General features: G+C 43.0%; 1 protein-coding gene across 1 annotated transcript in view; it reads left to right on the forward strand.

Annotated features, from left to right (window-relative positions):
- The first annotated feature begins 712 nt into the window (after window positions 1–712).
- CCDC91 (coiled-coil domain containing 91) overlaps window positions 713–16,855 on the forward strand; it is a 97,432-nt gene continuing 81,289 nt past the window's right edge. Inside the window, exon 1 of the mRNA XM_063308359.1 lies at window positions 713–798. The gene's annotated coding sequence lies outside the window, so the exon portion shown is untranslated. The remainder of the gene's footprint in view (window positions 799–16,855) is intronic.

Below are 16,855 nucleotides of genomic sequence, written 5' to 3' on the forward strand. Positions count from 1 at the left end.
TGGCCCGCCTTTCCAGAACAACTGGGCTGATGCGGTGGGTCTCTCTGCACCTCTTTCTTCACCTGTTCAGTTGCCCTCCGATGCACAGCTTCTCCGTTTCCAGGGCTTCGGCCGGTGGCCGTCTGGGGCAACTGTGGTTAAAGGGAGGTGCCAGGACAGGAGAGGGATCCTCCGAGCGCGTCCCGGCAGGGGTCGGCGGCCCTCCCGCCCCCAGCGGAGCTCGGGCGCCGCGGCTGCAAGGAAGGCGGGGGTGCGCGCACCCTCGGGGTGATGCTGCGGCTGAGCTGGCGGTTTCTCACGCGAGGACGGAGGGTGGATGGCCAGAGACGCTCCCTGGACCCTGTCCCGGGCGGGGTTTCTCAACCCGGGCCATGTTCAGATGGGTGGCCTGCAACTCCCAGAATTCCCCAGCCACCGTCTTGGCCGAGGAATTCTGGGAGTTGTAGTCCGTGCATGCTGGCTGGGGGATTGTGGGAATTGCAGTCCATCGGAAAGCTGCGCAGGTTGAGAAAGACCGGCCTAAATGACCCCCGGCGCCCCTTCGCGCCCCCTTTCACCCTTCTGCCTTGCAGGCGTCGGTCGGGAGAGGCGCTGGGGAAGGGCTCGGAGGTGGCTGTTCCGCGCCCCGCGCTCAGCTCCGAGGCTGCTGCCCCCCCCCCCGCGGGCGGGCGCGACTACATGTCCTCGGGGGGCACCGCGAGGGAGGGCAGGTGGAGCCTCGCGCGGCCGCCCCCCCCCCGCGCGCTGATAGGCCCCGCCGCCGCGCAGGCGCCCGGGAGGCGGGAGGCGTGGCGGCAGGTAAGGGGGCGGCGGCGCGCGGGCGGGCGGGGGTCTCCGGGCGGGGGCGGGGGCGGCAGCTCGCGAGCGCGGGAGGCGGCCGGGCTCTCCGGGGCGGCGGGGGCGGCCGGGCCGGGCGGCCCCGGGCGGGGTCTCCCGCTTGCCGCTCGGGGGGCTGGGGCTGCCCCGCCCGGGCTGGACGGCCAGCGCCCGCCCCGGCCCCGGCCCCGGCCCCGGCCCCGGGCAGCCCGGCGCGGAGGGAGCGCCTCTGCCGGGGCCGGGGCCGGGGCCGGGAGGGCGGCGTTCGGGGCAGCGGCGGGCGGCTGCCCGCGGGCTGCCCACTTGGTGCCCCGCGCTCCTGCCGCCTGCCGGGAGGGCGGCTCAGCCGGGCGCCGCCTGCCCGCTCCGGCGCCGCCCGGGGCTCCGCTCGGCCTGCTGGCGGGCCCGGGGCCGGAGCGGCGGCTGGCCGGCGGCGGCCCTCCCCGGCCGGCCTAGGGCGCTTGGCCTCCCGGGGGCCCCTTTTCTGGGCGGCGGGCGGCCGCGCCTGCTTGCTCGCTCGCTCGCTCGGAGGGCCCGGCAGGGGATCGCCCGCTGGGCAGCTGCTCTCCGGCTGGGCGCCTTCTGGGAGGAGACGCGGGGGGCGGTGGGCGCGGGACCCCGTCGCCCGCGGGAGGGGAGGGACGGTAGAGTTCCGGACTGGGCAGCTGCCTCCTGAGTGTGCCCGCGGCCCTCCACGAGCCCCTGTGGCCCTGGAGGTGGTGGTGGGGCCTGGTGGGCACGGCTGCCTTTGGGGAGATGGGTGAGCGCCTTCTTCACCTCTGAACCTGCTTGCAGAAAGGGGGGGAAAGATGAAGAGAAGGCCTGCCAGTCGCCTTCCTTGGAAAGGAGCGATGGGGGCTGCCCACCCCTTCCAGGGGCGCTCAGCTTGTGCGCTGGAAAGCGGAAAGGGCCAAGACAGACAGAGCAGCCAGACACGGCCACCCCGAATCAGAAGGGCTTTGGTGCCACTGCAAGTGCCCTGCGCCAGTCGTTGGGAGGGTGCAACACAGTGGCCCCTGTGAACCGTCTCCTCGAAGCCTTAAGTCAGTGGACTCCTCTGGAAGGTCAGCTCAGCCGCCTGGATGCCCCCAGAGCCACGCTCAAAATGTTAGTGTTGATGCAACCCTTAATCCGCGATCCAGCTCGCCAACGCATCGCCTTTCGCCTTATCAACCAGCCTGCTTGTTGGCATCCAGGGGAGGTGCCCTCTTGGGGTTCCGCGTTTGCCCGGGACTTGGTAGAAAAATCCTGAACACGCCCACTTTGATTCTAGAATGGCCTCCTTTTTCAGTTTCAACTCATTTATTCAAGCTTTTGGTTGTGTTTGTTGTGTTTTTAACCTGCTACAATTTTATATACTGTTGTTATTTACTCTGAGTTGTATGGAGTTGATCTAGTGGTGCCCCACACACACACACACACTCATCACGTGGTCACCTTCAAAACAAGCAACATTTTGTTAAGTGCAGAAAAAGTGTAGGAAGTTTGTGAAGAATATAAATGAAAATGAAATGAGAGAAAAGAGCATGAATTACAGTGGCATCCAGCCTTCCCCAGTGCCATTCAGCCTTTCTGTCCTTGCAGGTTAATACTTCCCCTGGTTCAGGATCTTAATTGTTGCTGTGATGCTCTAATGCAGCTTTTCCCAACCTTGGCAACTTTAAGACATGTGGACGCCAACTCCCAGAATTCCCCAGCAAGCAAGGCTGGCTGGGGAATTCTGGGAGTTTACGTCCACATGTCTTAAAGTTGCCAAGGTTGGGAAACGCTGTCTTAAATATTATTTAAATTAATTTAAATTATTTAATTATTTGTTTAAATATTATTAAATCTGGAGCATACAGAAACTTCCTGCTCTGTCTTCTAATTTTTACAATAAAAGGATGTTTCAAAACTCACAGTGTGGTCAAGTCCTGTAGGGCAGCACTTACATCTGGATGGAGCTGACCCACCATAGTGTCAATCTCTGGTTCTGTATGCTGATCCTCTTAAGTTAGTAGGAATTTTTCAGAGTCGGTGTGTCTATGTGTGTATGTATATATAACCTTTTTTTTCTTGTTATAATTCTTTAGTTCTTGGTGCCACTTCTAAGCAAAGGCTGTTTTTAAGCTGTAGCTGATAATTTTGAGAGTAGAGCTGTAAGGTTTATATGAAGCCTTAACAGTGGTCAAAGACCAAAATAAAGATTCATTGGAAAAGAAGTTGTGCATCCCTTTGAACAGTGGGCTCACACATCATGCGGAGTTTTGTGGTTTGTTTTTGCTTAGTGTGATATGCAGATCTGCTGTTTGTGGTTTGCAAACCATGATTAACAAGTGTCATTGACTTCCAGAAGCCATGCAGACTTTTCCTCAGCAAAACCTGTTTTCCTGTATGCTTGGCTTTGGGGTTTTCTAATTATTTTCCTTTTCATTCTTTTTATTATTATTTTTGTTAACGTAAACTGCTCAGAGCCCTTTTGGAATTAAGAGGCTTTACAGAAGTAAATAAATAATGCCAGTTTTAATGCATTCCAGTCACTTTACCCAGAATAGCTGCTATGTAACTCATCCAGAAATTCTGGGGTCCCCTTTTATGGTAAAATAATCAAACAAGGCCAGTTCTTAGGGCAAGTTGCATATCAGCTAATATGGATGCTAACAGATGCAGCTGAGATTTTTAAACAAACGGATAAACGCCTTCTGGACCAGGAATATGAATTTTAAATTGTAATGTACAGCCCATTTTCTAAGTAGGTGGTAAATAAGATTTTGAGAAGGGTTGCATCAGATGCATATATATTGTGTGAGGCTGGCCAGTTTTGTTTTGCCTCCCAGCCAAATCATTGTTTAATTGAATGCTTCCATTTTGATGCTAGGAGCGTTTTTTTGATGTGCAGGTTTGGACTATGCCCTTCCTATGTCCAGATTCCCTAAGAAAACAACAAGGAATTTTGGGTGCTGTACTTGATCTGCTTTCTGCAAAGGCCATCAAGGCTGTTCTGGTGTCAGAGATTGTGTGGTGTGATCTCCCTATATTTCATTTCGCCAATAAGATCAGGCAGTGGAAGAGAGTTGTAAGTCTCTCAGAAGTTCCATACCCTTGAGAATTTATCAGGCTTGCAGATTTATCTTAATATCCTAATTGTACATAACAAGTACTCTTCCTGAGTTTTTTTCTTATGAGAAGCACCAGTACCGATCTGCAGCTCTGACTTTTTTTTTTTGGAAATGTCATATTCTTCTCCAGCACTTACATAATCTTGGAATGCAAATTGCTATCATATTTTGGAGTGCATATATGCTCTTCCTTAGATTATTTCCTAATAGATTGTCAGTGTTGTTCAAGGGATATGAGACAAGGTTCTCTTCATTTATTAGAATTAGCCTAGTTCGTCTCAGCTAATTAGTCAGCTGCCAGAAGATCAGTTCATCCTGTTCCTGATCAAAGCATCTGAAGGTTTTCTTAGTAATGATGTGCAACTGGAAATTCTTTTTACATCAGCAGACAAGACTGTTGGAAACTCATTCAGCAGAGAACAGATTATACTCGGAGCTCATGTATTTTGCTTTCTTGTTGAGCACTTTTTTTTCATGCGTAGTCCATAATTTGATAAGATTGTATGTCTATGTTAGCACCCCTCTACAAAAATTAATAGCCCTCCCTGGGGGCACCACTACCATATGGTTAAAGGTGCACCCTGGGGAGGACCCTTTTGGTTTGCAGGCAGCCTGAATTATCCACGAAAACATTATTGAACAAATGTTTGGTAAAGGGTGAGGTAGAAGCACGACTTTGCTCATCTTCACAGGGTTTCACAAATACCTGTATTATCTGCATGAGCATGAAGAATGCTAAAAATGACCAGCAGCCTTTGGGATTGCACAACAGGGAGTCTGTCAGTTTAAGTGTGATGCAGCGGTTAAGAGGCGTGCTATATTTTCCTTCTGTCTCCTCCATGGGTCTGCTGTGTAAGGCAGTGGTTCTCCAGTGGAGGTCATATCGGTACCCTACAGTTCATCAGCCAAAACTCTTAGACTTAATAGAATTGCAGTTCTTGGTTTTCTTTCCTGATGTTACCAAGTTTTTTCTATCGGGATCCAGTACAGCACCTGATCTGTGCTGGGCCTGGAAACTGAATGGCAACAGTTGAGGAACTGATGAGGAAAGCAACACCATCCTTGAATCCTGCTTCTTGGCTTTTCTACTTAGAAGACTTAGAGCCTGCTCCAGATTGTCCCCCACAGCAGTCCAGTTGGCTTCTCCTTAATCATTTTCTGGTGTGGCTTGAACAGGGTTCTTGAGACACAAGGTGCTATTTGTGATGATAGTTTGGGGTAGCTGAATCATCCTTGTCTCTTGATTTTTTTTCTCACACCATTAATGACATTCACCATAGGAGCATGCCATTAATTTTTTCCTACATTCCCTGCTTTGGATTGTTCTGCACTGGCCCCGTTCTGAATCTCTGAGGACCAGCCATAAAAGCTTATCTGTATGATAGTGGTTACATAGTGGTTACATAGGGCAGAAATTTGGGGATGTTTGGACTTACATTATTGGTTAAGAAAGAAGGGTGGTCTCCAGTTATAGAAGACCTAGATCTGCTATGTATTAGTTTGTCCATCATAGCCTGAAGTTTATTTTGAGCCAGAGTTTATTTTGAGTTTGTTGTTAGCCACCCAGAGGCACTAGTTTGAGATGGGCGGCAATATAAATTGAATAAATAAATAATAAATTGAATAAATAAAATTTCCCAACCATAGGAAACCCATTGCTTGATCCATCTTTGAAGTCTGTTCGCCTCAAGGAAAAACTTGGTGTAACTGTGTTCTTCACTGCCACTCACATACAGCGGTCCTTCAGAGCACATCTGTCATCTAATTCAGATGGGATACAGATCATTCTGCTTTGAGGGATCCCTCATTGTCCTCTTATATACCTTCCAGCCCGGAGGATGCATCTGTATCATCAACCTCAGACTCTCTCCTGTTGCTCTTTTATAGTCTGGAGGGCTAGAGTCACTGCAAGACCAAGCTCTGCTAAGCACTTTTATTGCCTCCTTTGACTGCAGTCGTATTCGAAGGTGACACTTTTTCCAGCTCCTGTCTGAGTGCGGTGGAAGCAGTCTGCATGGACTCATTAAGAAGAAGCCAGTCGCAAACTGCCTGAACTTGACCTGACAAAGCTGTTGGTGATCCTATTGACTGAGATGACGTAGTTGGCAGGATGTGACCGGCTCAACCTGTTCTACTTGATTTGGCCTAATCTGATCTTTTTATTTGCTAGGCTTGTATCCTGCCTAGTTTCAAAGACTTTGACATCACATGTTCAGGAAGAACAATAAAGGAAGAAAAATGAACTTCATCGGGGCTTATCACGGGTACTTTCTTCCAGACCAGGATTTGTTAGTTAGAACAAGCTAGTAGTGAACTGGTTTGCCTTGCAATGACTGTCTGTCATCTGATGCGCTCGACTGGAGATAATTGGCTTGATAGCTGGACCTGTCTGGCGGAATCTGCCGCCTCTTTTGAGAGCTCGAAGCTCCCCGTCCTCTGTATCTACAATGCTTCCAGGGCCTTAACCTCACCAGACTAGCCGGCCGCAGATGCGTTTCCAGCCGTCCTTCCTTCTTGCTTCCAGCTAGTGTTTGATTCTTCAACCTCGCAAGCTGTCTAGACCCAGCAATTATGCGACCATTTGTGAAATGGCCTTTTTGAGATGTCATGTAATTTACCTGTTATCCAGGTGCATAAGTGTGTAAAGGAAATCTCATCAATCCGATGGGTGGATAAAATCGAGCTTGTCTATTTCAAGGGGACAAATGCTTTTGATGTAATATTCTGTTAGGGATGCCCTTAAGAATATGTGCTAAGAAAAATATGCGTCATGTTGGATCCTAGTTCATGTACTTGAAAACTTAGAATAAATTCATGCTGACGCATGTCTTATTTATTGTAATGGTAATTTTTCAGTTCAGAATGCAATTGTATTTCCAGAATTGTGTAATTTATTAATTGGGGGGGGGATTAAAAATGCTGGTACATATCTCTGCATTGTTCAAGATCTATTTTGATACTGTTTTTTTTTAAAGGAAAGAACCTCAAGAGTTGATGTAGCTTGTTGGGACAGAATGTTTACATTTTGCGAATTAAGTTTCTGCAAAATAGGGAAAAAAGTGCTGTTCTGTGTTTTTTTTTAAAGAAAAAAGATAAACACATTGCTTGATATATATGCTATGATTGAGCGATGGTTGGTTTTACTAAGCTCTGTTGTTGATGATGATCTCTTTTGTGGTTCTCCTTACCTAAAATATTTCAGAAATGCAGAAAAATGCCTCAAAAGTATCAAGGTATAAATCAGCATATTTATAACAAGCACTTTCTTCTGTTGCTGTCCTGCAATAATTCTTTATTAAGGCTCTTTATAATAAGCAGAAGTTTGCTGTCACTGAGAGTTATTTTACTTGTAGTTTATATCCCTTAGAATTAACTGTAGCATTTAAAAGTCTTGGGGGGATTTTTTTTTTGATGTATGTCAAATCACACAAAATAACATTTAGATCTATATTTAGCCAGCCTAAGCTGTAAATAATTATGAAACATCTGGAGTTGGTAAAGGGATGAAGGATAGCTTGCTAGAAGTAACTTTATTCTGTAGCAGGCAATTCTTATTTTTCCCATGTTTGGTGTTGCTGAAAATCAAAATGCACCATTGAGTTTCATTATAAACTTGTGTCATTTTTCCCCCCCTATTCTGAGACATGGGGATGCTTATCTCCATGACAGAATAACCTAGTCTGAAAAAGGCAGCCATGCATTTCCATTTACCTGGGCAAGTTTTTTTTTAAAAAGAGAGCAACATCTTAAGAGTGAAATCTGTGGACCTGAGGATGGGAAGAGGAAAGCAGTATTTGTCTGAGAAACATATTATTTTTCCTTTAATGCTTTTTTATTGCCCCATCTTTTGGTTGAAGAAAATAATACCTATTTGCAGCTTTCCCACTTTTCTGTGATGAAATCCAAGTCAAGATGGCACGTAATGATTTTTTAAAAAAATTATAACCTATCAAAGTGCAGAAAAAAAACTTAGCATAAAGCATAAACTCCATACCAACAACAGCAGAGGAGCAGTGTGTTGCTTGCAGGCAAACTGGACTCTCTTTCAGAGTATTTAAGAAAGTGCCCTGTGCGCTTACATCCTGAGGCGCTTATCCAAATGTCTAAAAATAAGATGTTCCAGCCCAAGACTAACAGTATGAAGTGCACAAGACACTTGGGTAAGGAGGACAGAAGAAAACAAGCAAGTAGTTCTGCATTTGACTCAGGTGTGGAGAGAAGCAGTCAAAGAGGGTTGACCCTGTAGCCTGATCTGTGGAAAGAATCTGTCTTGAAACTCTTCTTTGGTGACAGCCTGATGAGATGGCTGGTGACCATTGAAAAGGGAGGAGTCCTACGGAGCAGAAGTCCCAACTGTTGCTGATCCCTTGCATGATGTATCTCCCTTTTTTTGGACCTGGTGCTGGGTGGCCCAGTAAATCCAGACTCTTCCAGCATATTTTTTTTCCAAAGCCACTAGTCACCTTCTGAGAAGATACATGCTTATTAAATGGTACATGATTACATGACTGCTCTTGTGGGAGAATGATGTAGAAGCCAAAAATTCTTGACTGTTTTTGTGTTGAGATCATTAATCTTCTTTCCAGGAGATGCAGAAGGGTTGTGTGATTCCTTTTACTGTTGTATAGTACAGGTGTTTCCATTGTATCTAGATATTCCTGTGTATCTGAATGTTGGTGGGAACACCAATTGGATAAGAAGAACTTGATTGGGTCACTTCGATTGTGAGCCTACAGTTTTTAAGTGTGGTCCAGAACCTGCAAAGGCCATTGTTTGACAGAAGAGAAAATGTTACCATTGTGAAGGAGTGGAAAAGCAAAGTATTCCGCCACTTTCTGAAGATAGCGAGAAAGGTGCTTCATTCCAACTCTGTAGGTTCTACAGATACCACTCCCCCAGTGAGCTTATGTGTCCACAAGATGGTGCCCTTATCCTGGGAAAGACCCCATCCCAGAACGATTCTGAACTTAGACTGGGAAGATGGACTATCAGCTCAGTTGTTCTAAAGTTTCAGGAAGTTACACCAGTGACTGTCCCAAATCTCCTCACAGTATTAGCCTTGATTTCTTTTAAAAGTTGTGATTATTTAAAATACTGGACAGGTGCAAACTATCTGCATGGTTTAAATTTCAACTGTGAAGGTATGGACTCCTATTCTTGAAAAATTATTTATTTATTTATTTTTGTGGCAGTCTCCAGATGGAAGGATGATGACTTTCAATCATAAAATCCAATGTTTTTATATACAGTCGTAGCTACAACAATGGTCCTGTTTGAAAACTGAAGAATATGAAAGATTTTCTTTTTCCATGTGCTGATGCTACATTTCCCCCCCCCAAGCCATCATGAGGTATCATTCTACTTCCAAAATACCAATCTCATTAAGGTTCTCCCTGAAGCAACAGAAAATACTGAGTTACGTATTTTCCATCAGCGTGGTTGTCCTAAAAAATATTTGAAGATAACAAGTTTACTGCCACTTAATTACCTATTTATGGCTTTTTCTGAACTGTCTGACCAAATAGCCTGTTCAGGGCTGTGAAACATTCAGAGGCATGGAAAGTCCCTCTGAATGTCCCATTGCTTGTTAATTTTTTTGTGGGGGGGAATGAGAGATGAGGCTCCCCTCCTGAACCCATCAATGCCCAATGAATCAACAGTGGAGTGTTTGAAGAAAAGTTCAGAAGGGCAGAGATGTGCAAATAGCAGTCAGGAGTTCTACCGGCCAGTGGGCCTGCTGGAGAAGAGCTGGAAGAAGAGGACGTTGGTGCCGTCCTAAGAACCAAAATGTAGGGTGGAGGAAAAAGAGGCGAGGCAGAATGGATAGAAGAGAGCATGGAAGACCAACAGCATACTCTCCATCAGTGTTTTTCAACCTCAGTGACTTTAAGCTGTGTAGACTTCAACTCCCAGAATTACCCAGCCAGCAGGGGAATTAGAATGTAACTCAGCCATGAAATTATTATGTCATAAATTAACAAACCATCTTGTGGATACTCAATGCCTAGGCCATTCAGATGTTTCAGAAGTTTCCAGATGAGCATGGAAATGAAGCACTTACTTTGCCCCTCCCTAGACCTTTTTGCTGAAAGGGAGGGTCCCATGGAGGACTAGATCACCACTGGACCTTGGGGGTGGGGGCAAGGTTCATCTTTGCTGTCCAAATGGTGGCTTTTAACTCCAGTTAAATTTCCAGCCAATGAAGTACCCTACAAAATTGTACTCACGAATACAACAACATGCATCATTTCAAATCTGGCAATGCTGTTGTCCCAGGCTCCACTTGTTTCTTCTTAATATATTCATATATATACTTGTCCTGTAATTGCCTACACTTTCTCCTTTTCCTTTAGGCATTCTTGTTACTTTTTCTTTTGTAACCATATATTTTTTTCCTTTTTCCTCTAGATGGTTTTAAGCTTCTGTTAACTGTTCAGTTCCTTGGTCCAGCTGACTTCAATTTTGGGGAATTTTTAAAAAAAATAGATATATTAAGTCATTCGTTTTGAACTTTTCATTAAACTTTTCAACTAACTGGCAAAATATTTTACATGGGTACAGAACAGAAATTCATAAGACAAATAGTTACATATTAATGAGGGGGTTGAGGCAGAATTTTACACATAGTTAAGTCATACTATTACATTAAGAGAAAGCAAAGCTGTCTATTTGTTAATAGTTAAGAATACATTTTAACCACACGATGTGCGCTTAATGTGCTTTTTAACCTTTAAAGGTTATGTGAAATATATTGTGAGTAGGAATGTTAAAAATTCTTAAATATTTAATAATACAGCTTTCAAAACAACCAAAAGACAAACTATATTATCAGGAAAATTCATTATCTTCTATACATTTGTTACTTTATGGGCCATGTTTTCCTAATACTTTCCAATATCATCCTCGATTAAATTCCTATTTTGGTTTTTGTTAGGTCCTAACTATATGTTTTTAGTATCACCCCTAAATGTGGGTCAGTCTTAAATGTATCCATTTAATTTAAGTCCTCTTAATTAGTTAAAGTGACTCAGTTAAAATAGATCCACAGTTAGGCATAGACCTAAATATTTTGTAATGCCATACAGAAATGTCTGAGAGATTGAGAAAAATAGATGCAGTTTGAAGTGACTTAATAATATCCATCTCTCTTTCTTGCATATTTCTTAAGAGGGTATTTTATAGGATAGGATCCAATGTTAAGAGAGTTGTGAGTGGTTACAAGTGTCTTAGTACTTAGGTAAAAAGAAAGAGCATCCCTTTCTATTCTCTCTTTAAAGATACAATTGTGCTTGCAATTAATTGTTAGTACAACTGTTTTATTATTGGCTTGTGATACTGAGAAGGAATATTTTTCTAAATTCAGAGCATACATCAATACTGAATAGTGAATACTTGGCCAAGTTGAAAAGACCATTCAACTTGGTTAAATGCTTTCTGTGTATCTTTAAAATTTATTTATTTATTTATAAATTTATTCACTGCCCATCTCTCCCCAACGGGGGGACTCTGGGCGGCTTACAATAAAATTGCTCCTTCTATTATATTTAGCTTTAAAAATCTAAATATAGAGCTTTATAATATTAACGTTACGTCACAATCTATCTGGGCAAATTTTTATTTAATAAGGCTTTTGAAATTACTGATATTTTGTAAGTAACATATATGTTTCTCTGAGTTAATTTTATCTTCCTAAAGTTTATTACCATGATTGACTTCGTTGTAAATGTACATAGCAGCAGGCCACCTATCACTGAAATTCTTGGCTTTTGAAATATTTTTTCATAGAAATTAACAAAACAAGTTTAAGTTTCTGAAAAGAAATAAGCATCTATTTTCATTTGCTAAATAAGGACTAGTCATTCTTTTAAGAATGGTGTGCACATCTGGAATTTTGACGGAATATCTCTGTGTTTTTATAAAGTGGCAGCTGGTGGGAAGTTGCTTATTTAAATATATCTGCCACAGAAGTCATGAATAAACACAAACTGTTTATAGGAAAGCAAAGTGGTGTTCCTGCCGCCCTTTTAATCTACCTAAAATGTTGTCTCTCACATTCCAGCTTACCATTATCTATTTTCTTAGTAGGTGGGTACACTTCCAAATTAGATAGTGTTGATTTTATTTCTTCATTAGATTTATTTCTTCATTTATTTATTTATTTATTTATTTTCTATCCTGCCTTTATTATTTTTATAAATAACTCAAGGCAGTGAACATACCAAATACTCTTCCCTCCTCTTTTCCCCACCACAACAACCCTGTGAGGTGAGTTGGGCTGAGAGAGAGGGTCACCCAGGTCACTTTCATGCCAGGATCACCCAGCCAGCTTTCATGCCTAAGGCAGGACTAGAACGCTCAGTCGCCTGGTGTCTAGCTAGTTGCCTTAACCACTAGACCAAACTGGCTAGTTGTTAAGAGGAGAAGGCTTTGTACATATTTTCTGATGGCAGTACAGGTTGATCCGAGAGGGAACGGTCACTCAGTCAGCTTCTACAACCAAGGGTGGACTTGAAGATGGATTATTTATTTTCAGGAAATCCCTGTCAGACCTATGTAGATCTGATTGGTATTTTTTAGAAATTGGGTAGTTCTAGAGAATGGTTCTTCGCTGTGACTAAAGTAAATAGACTTTGGTGCTTTGTTGGTTGCTAAGGGGTGGATTATTTAAAGAGTGTAAGTGAAATGTATTATTCTTTCTGTGTAACTGAATGAGAAGCTGTGGCGACTTGGAACCACTTGAATAATCAAAACTTGAACAGGCTCAAGATATACGCTGGGCGCACACTGAACACCAGTTGTGTATTGGGGTCAGATGTGCAGGTTAAACTTAGAAGTCAAAGAGTTGTGCCAAAGATAATTGAACTGAGGGAGATACAGTCAGAAAATAAGATCTGTACAAGGAAGACATGGAAATCAAGACTGAAAAAGAAAACCCCAGAATTTTGGAGAGGAACTTTCAGGACAAGGAATCACTGCAAAGAGAGACTATGCCATGGCAGCAAAGAGGAAGAAATGTCAAGGAAAAAAGAGAATCTGCAGATTACCAGCCCACAGCAAAGTTTTATTTGAGAGCCTCTCTTTTTAGCGATACAGGAAATAAGAGATGGATTGGTCTCATGACACTGCCCTGTCCCCCCCTCCGAAAGGCCTCCCAAACTCAAAGGAGTGTTTTCCTGGGACTCCTGGAGCTGAAGGACTGTACCTTCTCTGTTTTGCATCTGAATGCCTGCACCTCCCTGCTTATATCAATATTGATCTGATTTAAACAATTTAAAATATTTCAATCAACAAAGGAAGATTTTTTTTTCTAGGAAAAATTATTCCAGGACATTTAAGGTACAATAAACCCCCAATTTTTCCAAATTTCATAGACACCTATGATCTAATTGGAAATACATTGGGTTTATTCCAATTAATTGAACAACTTGATAATTTACCAAACCATTGTATAATAGCTATAAATTTAGGTGAAGTACATTGATAATTATCAGTAAGCCTCAAAACATCTGTATACAATAACAATTTGCATTCAGCTCTTGCCACCCAAATTATAACAAATTGTCTAATAAAACAAGCCAATAATTCAAAAGCATGAGTAAAATTATCCAGTACAGTACCCTTGAAGAGTATCCGGAAGCTTCAGCTGGTCCAGAATGCAGCCGCGCGGGCTATTTCCGGCGCCCCTAGAAGGGTGCGCATAACACCTTTGCTACATGAGCTGCATTGGATACCAGTTTGCTTCCGGGTCCAATTCAAGGTGTTGGCTATCATCTTTAAAGCCCTACATGGCATGGGATTGGGTTACCTGAGGGACTGCCTCTTCCCCGTATCATCAGCCCGTCCCACCCGCTCATGCAGAGAGGGCATGCTGCGGACCCCGTCAATAAGAGAATTCCATCTGGCGGGGTCCAGGAGGCGGGCCTTCTCGGCAGTAGCGCCCGCCCTTTGGAACATCTTGCCCCCGGAGGTGAGATTAGACCCATCACTCCTAGCCTTCCGGAGGAAGTTGAAGACCTGGCTCTGCCACCGGGCTTGGGGCAGGGAGGAGAATCGACACACTTGGGGTTGGCTGGTGCCTTGAAGTGCCCCTCCTACATAATGATTGAAGAGATCATAGCCATCTGGATTTTATGAGCTGGGGTAGTTAAGAAATTGTTTTAGTTTTAATGGGATTTTATTAGAATTTTATCGTACATTTATTCGAATTTTTGTTGTATATTTATTCTATATCGTAAACCGCCCAGAGTCCCTCCGGTCAGAGGAGATGGGCGGTGACAAATTTGATAGTCAGATAAATAAAAGAGGAGACAGAACATCCTTGACCCCTGTTAGTGGATGAAGAAATAATTCCATTTATAATAACTCTACCTGATGGATTAAGTTTTCACATTTTGAGCTATCTAATAAAAACAGGAAATCCACTTTAACCTGTACTATTTTAAAAAAGTATCTATAGTACATTTAGCAAAGAAATTGGGAAATAGATTTGTGCTCTGCTGGGCCTTTACCCAGCTTCTACATTACTGTTAGAAAAAAATCTTACAAAAAAGGAACAGTTCACCAAAGTAATATTATATACTTCTAGCAATATAGAAGCAAAACACCCTGTTCTATAAGAAAACCATCTGGAACAGGGGCATTCCCTATTTTCATGGATTTAATAGTGTCTGTTCCCATAATGATGATAATGCAGTCATTATTTTATTGTGTTAAAAAATCTTCACATTCATAGGAACTGTTGAGTCAGCATTAGAGAGCTGGCTATAAAATTTGTGTTCATTTTTTTGAATTGGCATCATTACATTTTTCACCTTGAGAATCCTTAATTGTAGAAATAATACGTTGTGGCTAACAATGCCATTTTGTTTAACCAAAAGAAAGAAAGAAAGGCTTTGAAGAGTTCATAATGAAAATCTGGGTTAATGTTAAATATTAAGAAGGCAAAAGTATTGTAAACCAGCATCTTTAGTGAGCTTAGAGTTGATGGTAAAGAAGTGAAGGTCACAAATATTTTGTTTTCTTAAGAATAAAGAAGAAGTAAAGAGGCTTAATCTGAGGGAGGGAAGCACTGATGAATTTAAGGACGATGAAAAAAGATTAGGACACATGAATGACAAGAGAAGTATGAATAATCAGCTCTTATTTTAGTGGCTATGTATGTTTCTTAAAATTGGACATTAAGGAAGAACAAGAAAAAGAAGATAGACATTTTTAAGTTATGGATTTAGAGAGTGCTCCTAAGAATACAACACCTTCAAGAACCAATCCTGCTTGAAAATAAAAATAAAATTAATTAAAAATTAATTAAAAATTAAAGACAGAGTTCTTGCTGGATTACAGACTCACATACTTTGATTTTGAAAGCTAAGCAGGGTTGGCTGGATAATATTTGGATGGGGCACCCCTGAGAATCCAAGACTTTTACTAGACTAGGAAGGCTAAAAACCAAATCCCGAAAAAACAGTGGTATCAGACTGCTTCCTTATCATGTCTATGAAATCCTCAGAAGTTAATTTTGACTCAGGGGAATCTTGTTTTTAATTAGAACCCCACAAAGTTGACTTATAGTACTTAAACTTGATCCAGACAGCCCTTTAGATAGTTCAGTATCTACCTAAAAGCAATGAAGTTTTTAGTGTTTGGTAAGAGGCGTAGCTGTTGTCATAGAAGGATGCTAACGAAGAATTAACAACCATAATTGTTGTTATTGTACTCCAGGTGTGCTCAGCTGGAAAGGGTGAAGTGGAGGGAATGCTTACAATTTGCAGATAACACAGAATTGGGTGAAATAACCGCTGACCCTAAAATAACCCTAACCTCAAAAAAGAGAAATTTAGTTCAAAACTATCTTGATTCACTTGAAACATGGGCTGAAAATAAAAGAATATAATTTAACTGAGTCAAATGTAAAGTTCTTTCTTTAGGAAATTGAAATCAAATATGCAGGTGGTGGGGGGGGGGTGTATGTTTGTGTGTGTGTGTGTGTGTGTGTTCCATTCAATCACGTCTGATTCTCAGAGACTGCCTGGAAAAGTCTCTGCAGTTTTCTTGGCGAGGTTTTTCAGAAATGGTTTGCCATTGCCTCCTTCCTAGGGCTGAGAAAGTGTGACTGGCCCAAGGTCCCCCAGCTGGCTTTGGGACTAGAACTCATGGTCTCCTGGTTTCTAACCCTTACTGTAATGATTGCCTACCCTAATAGACTCAGACTCACAAGCAGGAACTTAATGATATCTGATTTATTAAAGAATAGTATGCAAATACAGAGAAAGCTGAGAATGAGCAAAAGCGCGCCAAATACAAACTAAAAACCCTCGGTGCGAATGTAATCCCTCCCCTCACCCAACCGTTTCAAATTCCCCACCGCAGGTGCTGGTGACAATTGCTGCTGGTGTCCTGGGAAGAAAACCTTGAACATACGAAATAACCCAAACACATTCCAATCCAGCTGAATACAGATAACATCCCAGGAGACAGAATCCTCCTCCCCTCCCAACCTAAACACGCATCAGCAAAATGACATGCAAAACGTTACGATATACGTTTAACATTGAAACTGTCATGAGTAAGGATGGCGAGCAGGGGGCTCCCATCCAGACTGTCAAGCGCATGCGTAGCACTGAGGAATTGGTCAGCCATTCAAAGAGACAGAGATTGGGACCGCCTTAACCCTTGGGGGTTATATGTCTGGGTTTTCCCACGCTTCTTCAGTATGTTAGGATTCCTGTTAAGTACTAGCAATAAATATTAGAGACCAGTTCCTTGTCTCAGCGTGTTTCCTGGCTGTTAGGACAGAAACGGTGAACATGACACTTACCAAAAAATGGTGGAATAGTAGTCAATTGCAAGCTGAATATGAATCCGACAGGTGGCCCAGCTGCATCAATGACCAATGACACTTTAGACTACATCAACAGGAGCTTCCAAATGATAGCAAAGATGCT

Source organism: Candoia aspera, chromosome 7 (genome assembly GCF_035149785.1).
Source record: "Candoia aspera isolate rCanAsp1 chromosome 7, rCanAsp1.hap2, whole genome shotgun sequence".
Classification (NCBI taxonomy): domain Eukaryota; kingdom Metazoa; phylum Chordata; class Lepidosauria; order Squamata; family Boidae; genus Candoia; species Candoia aspera.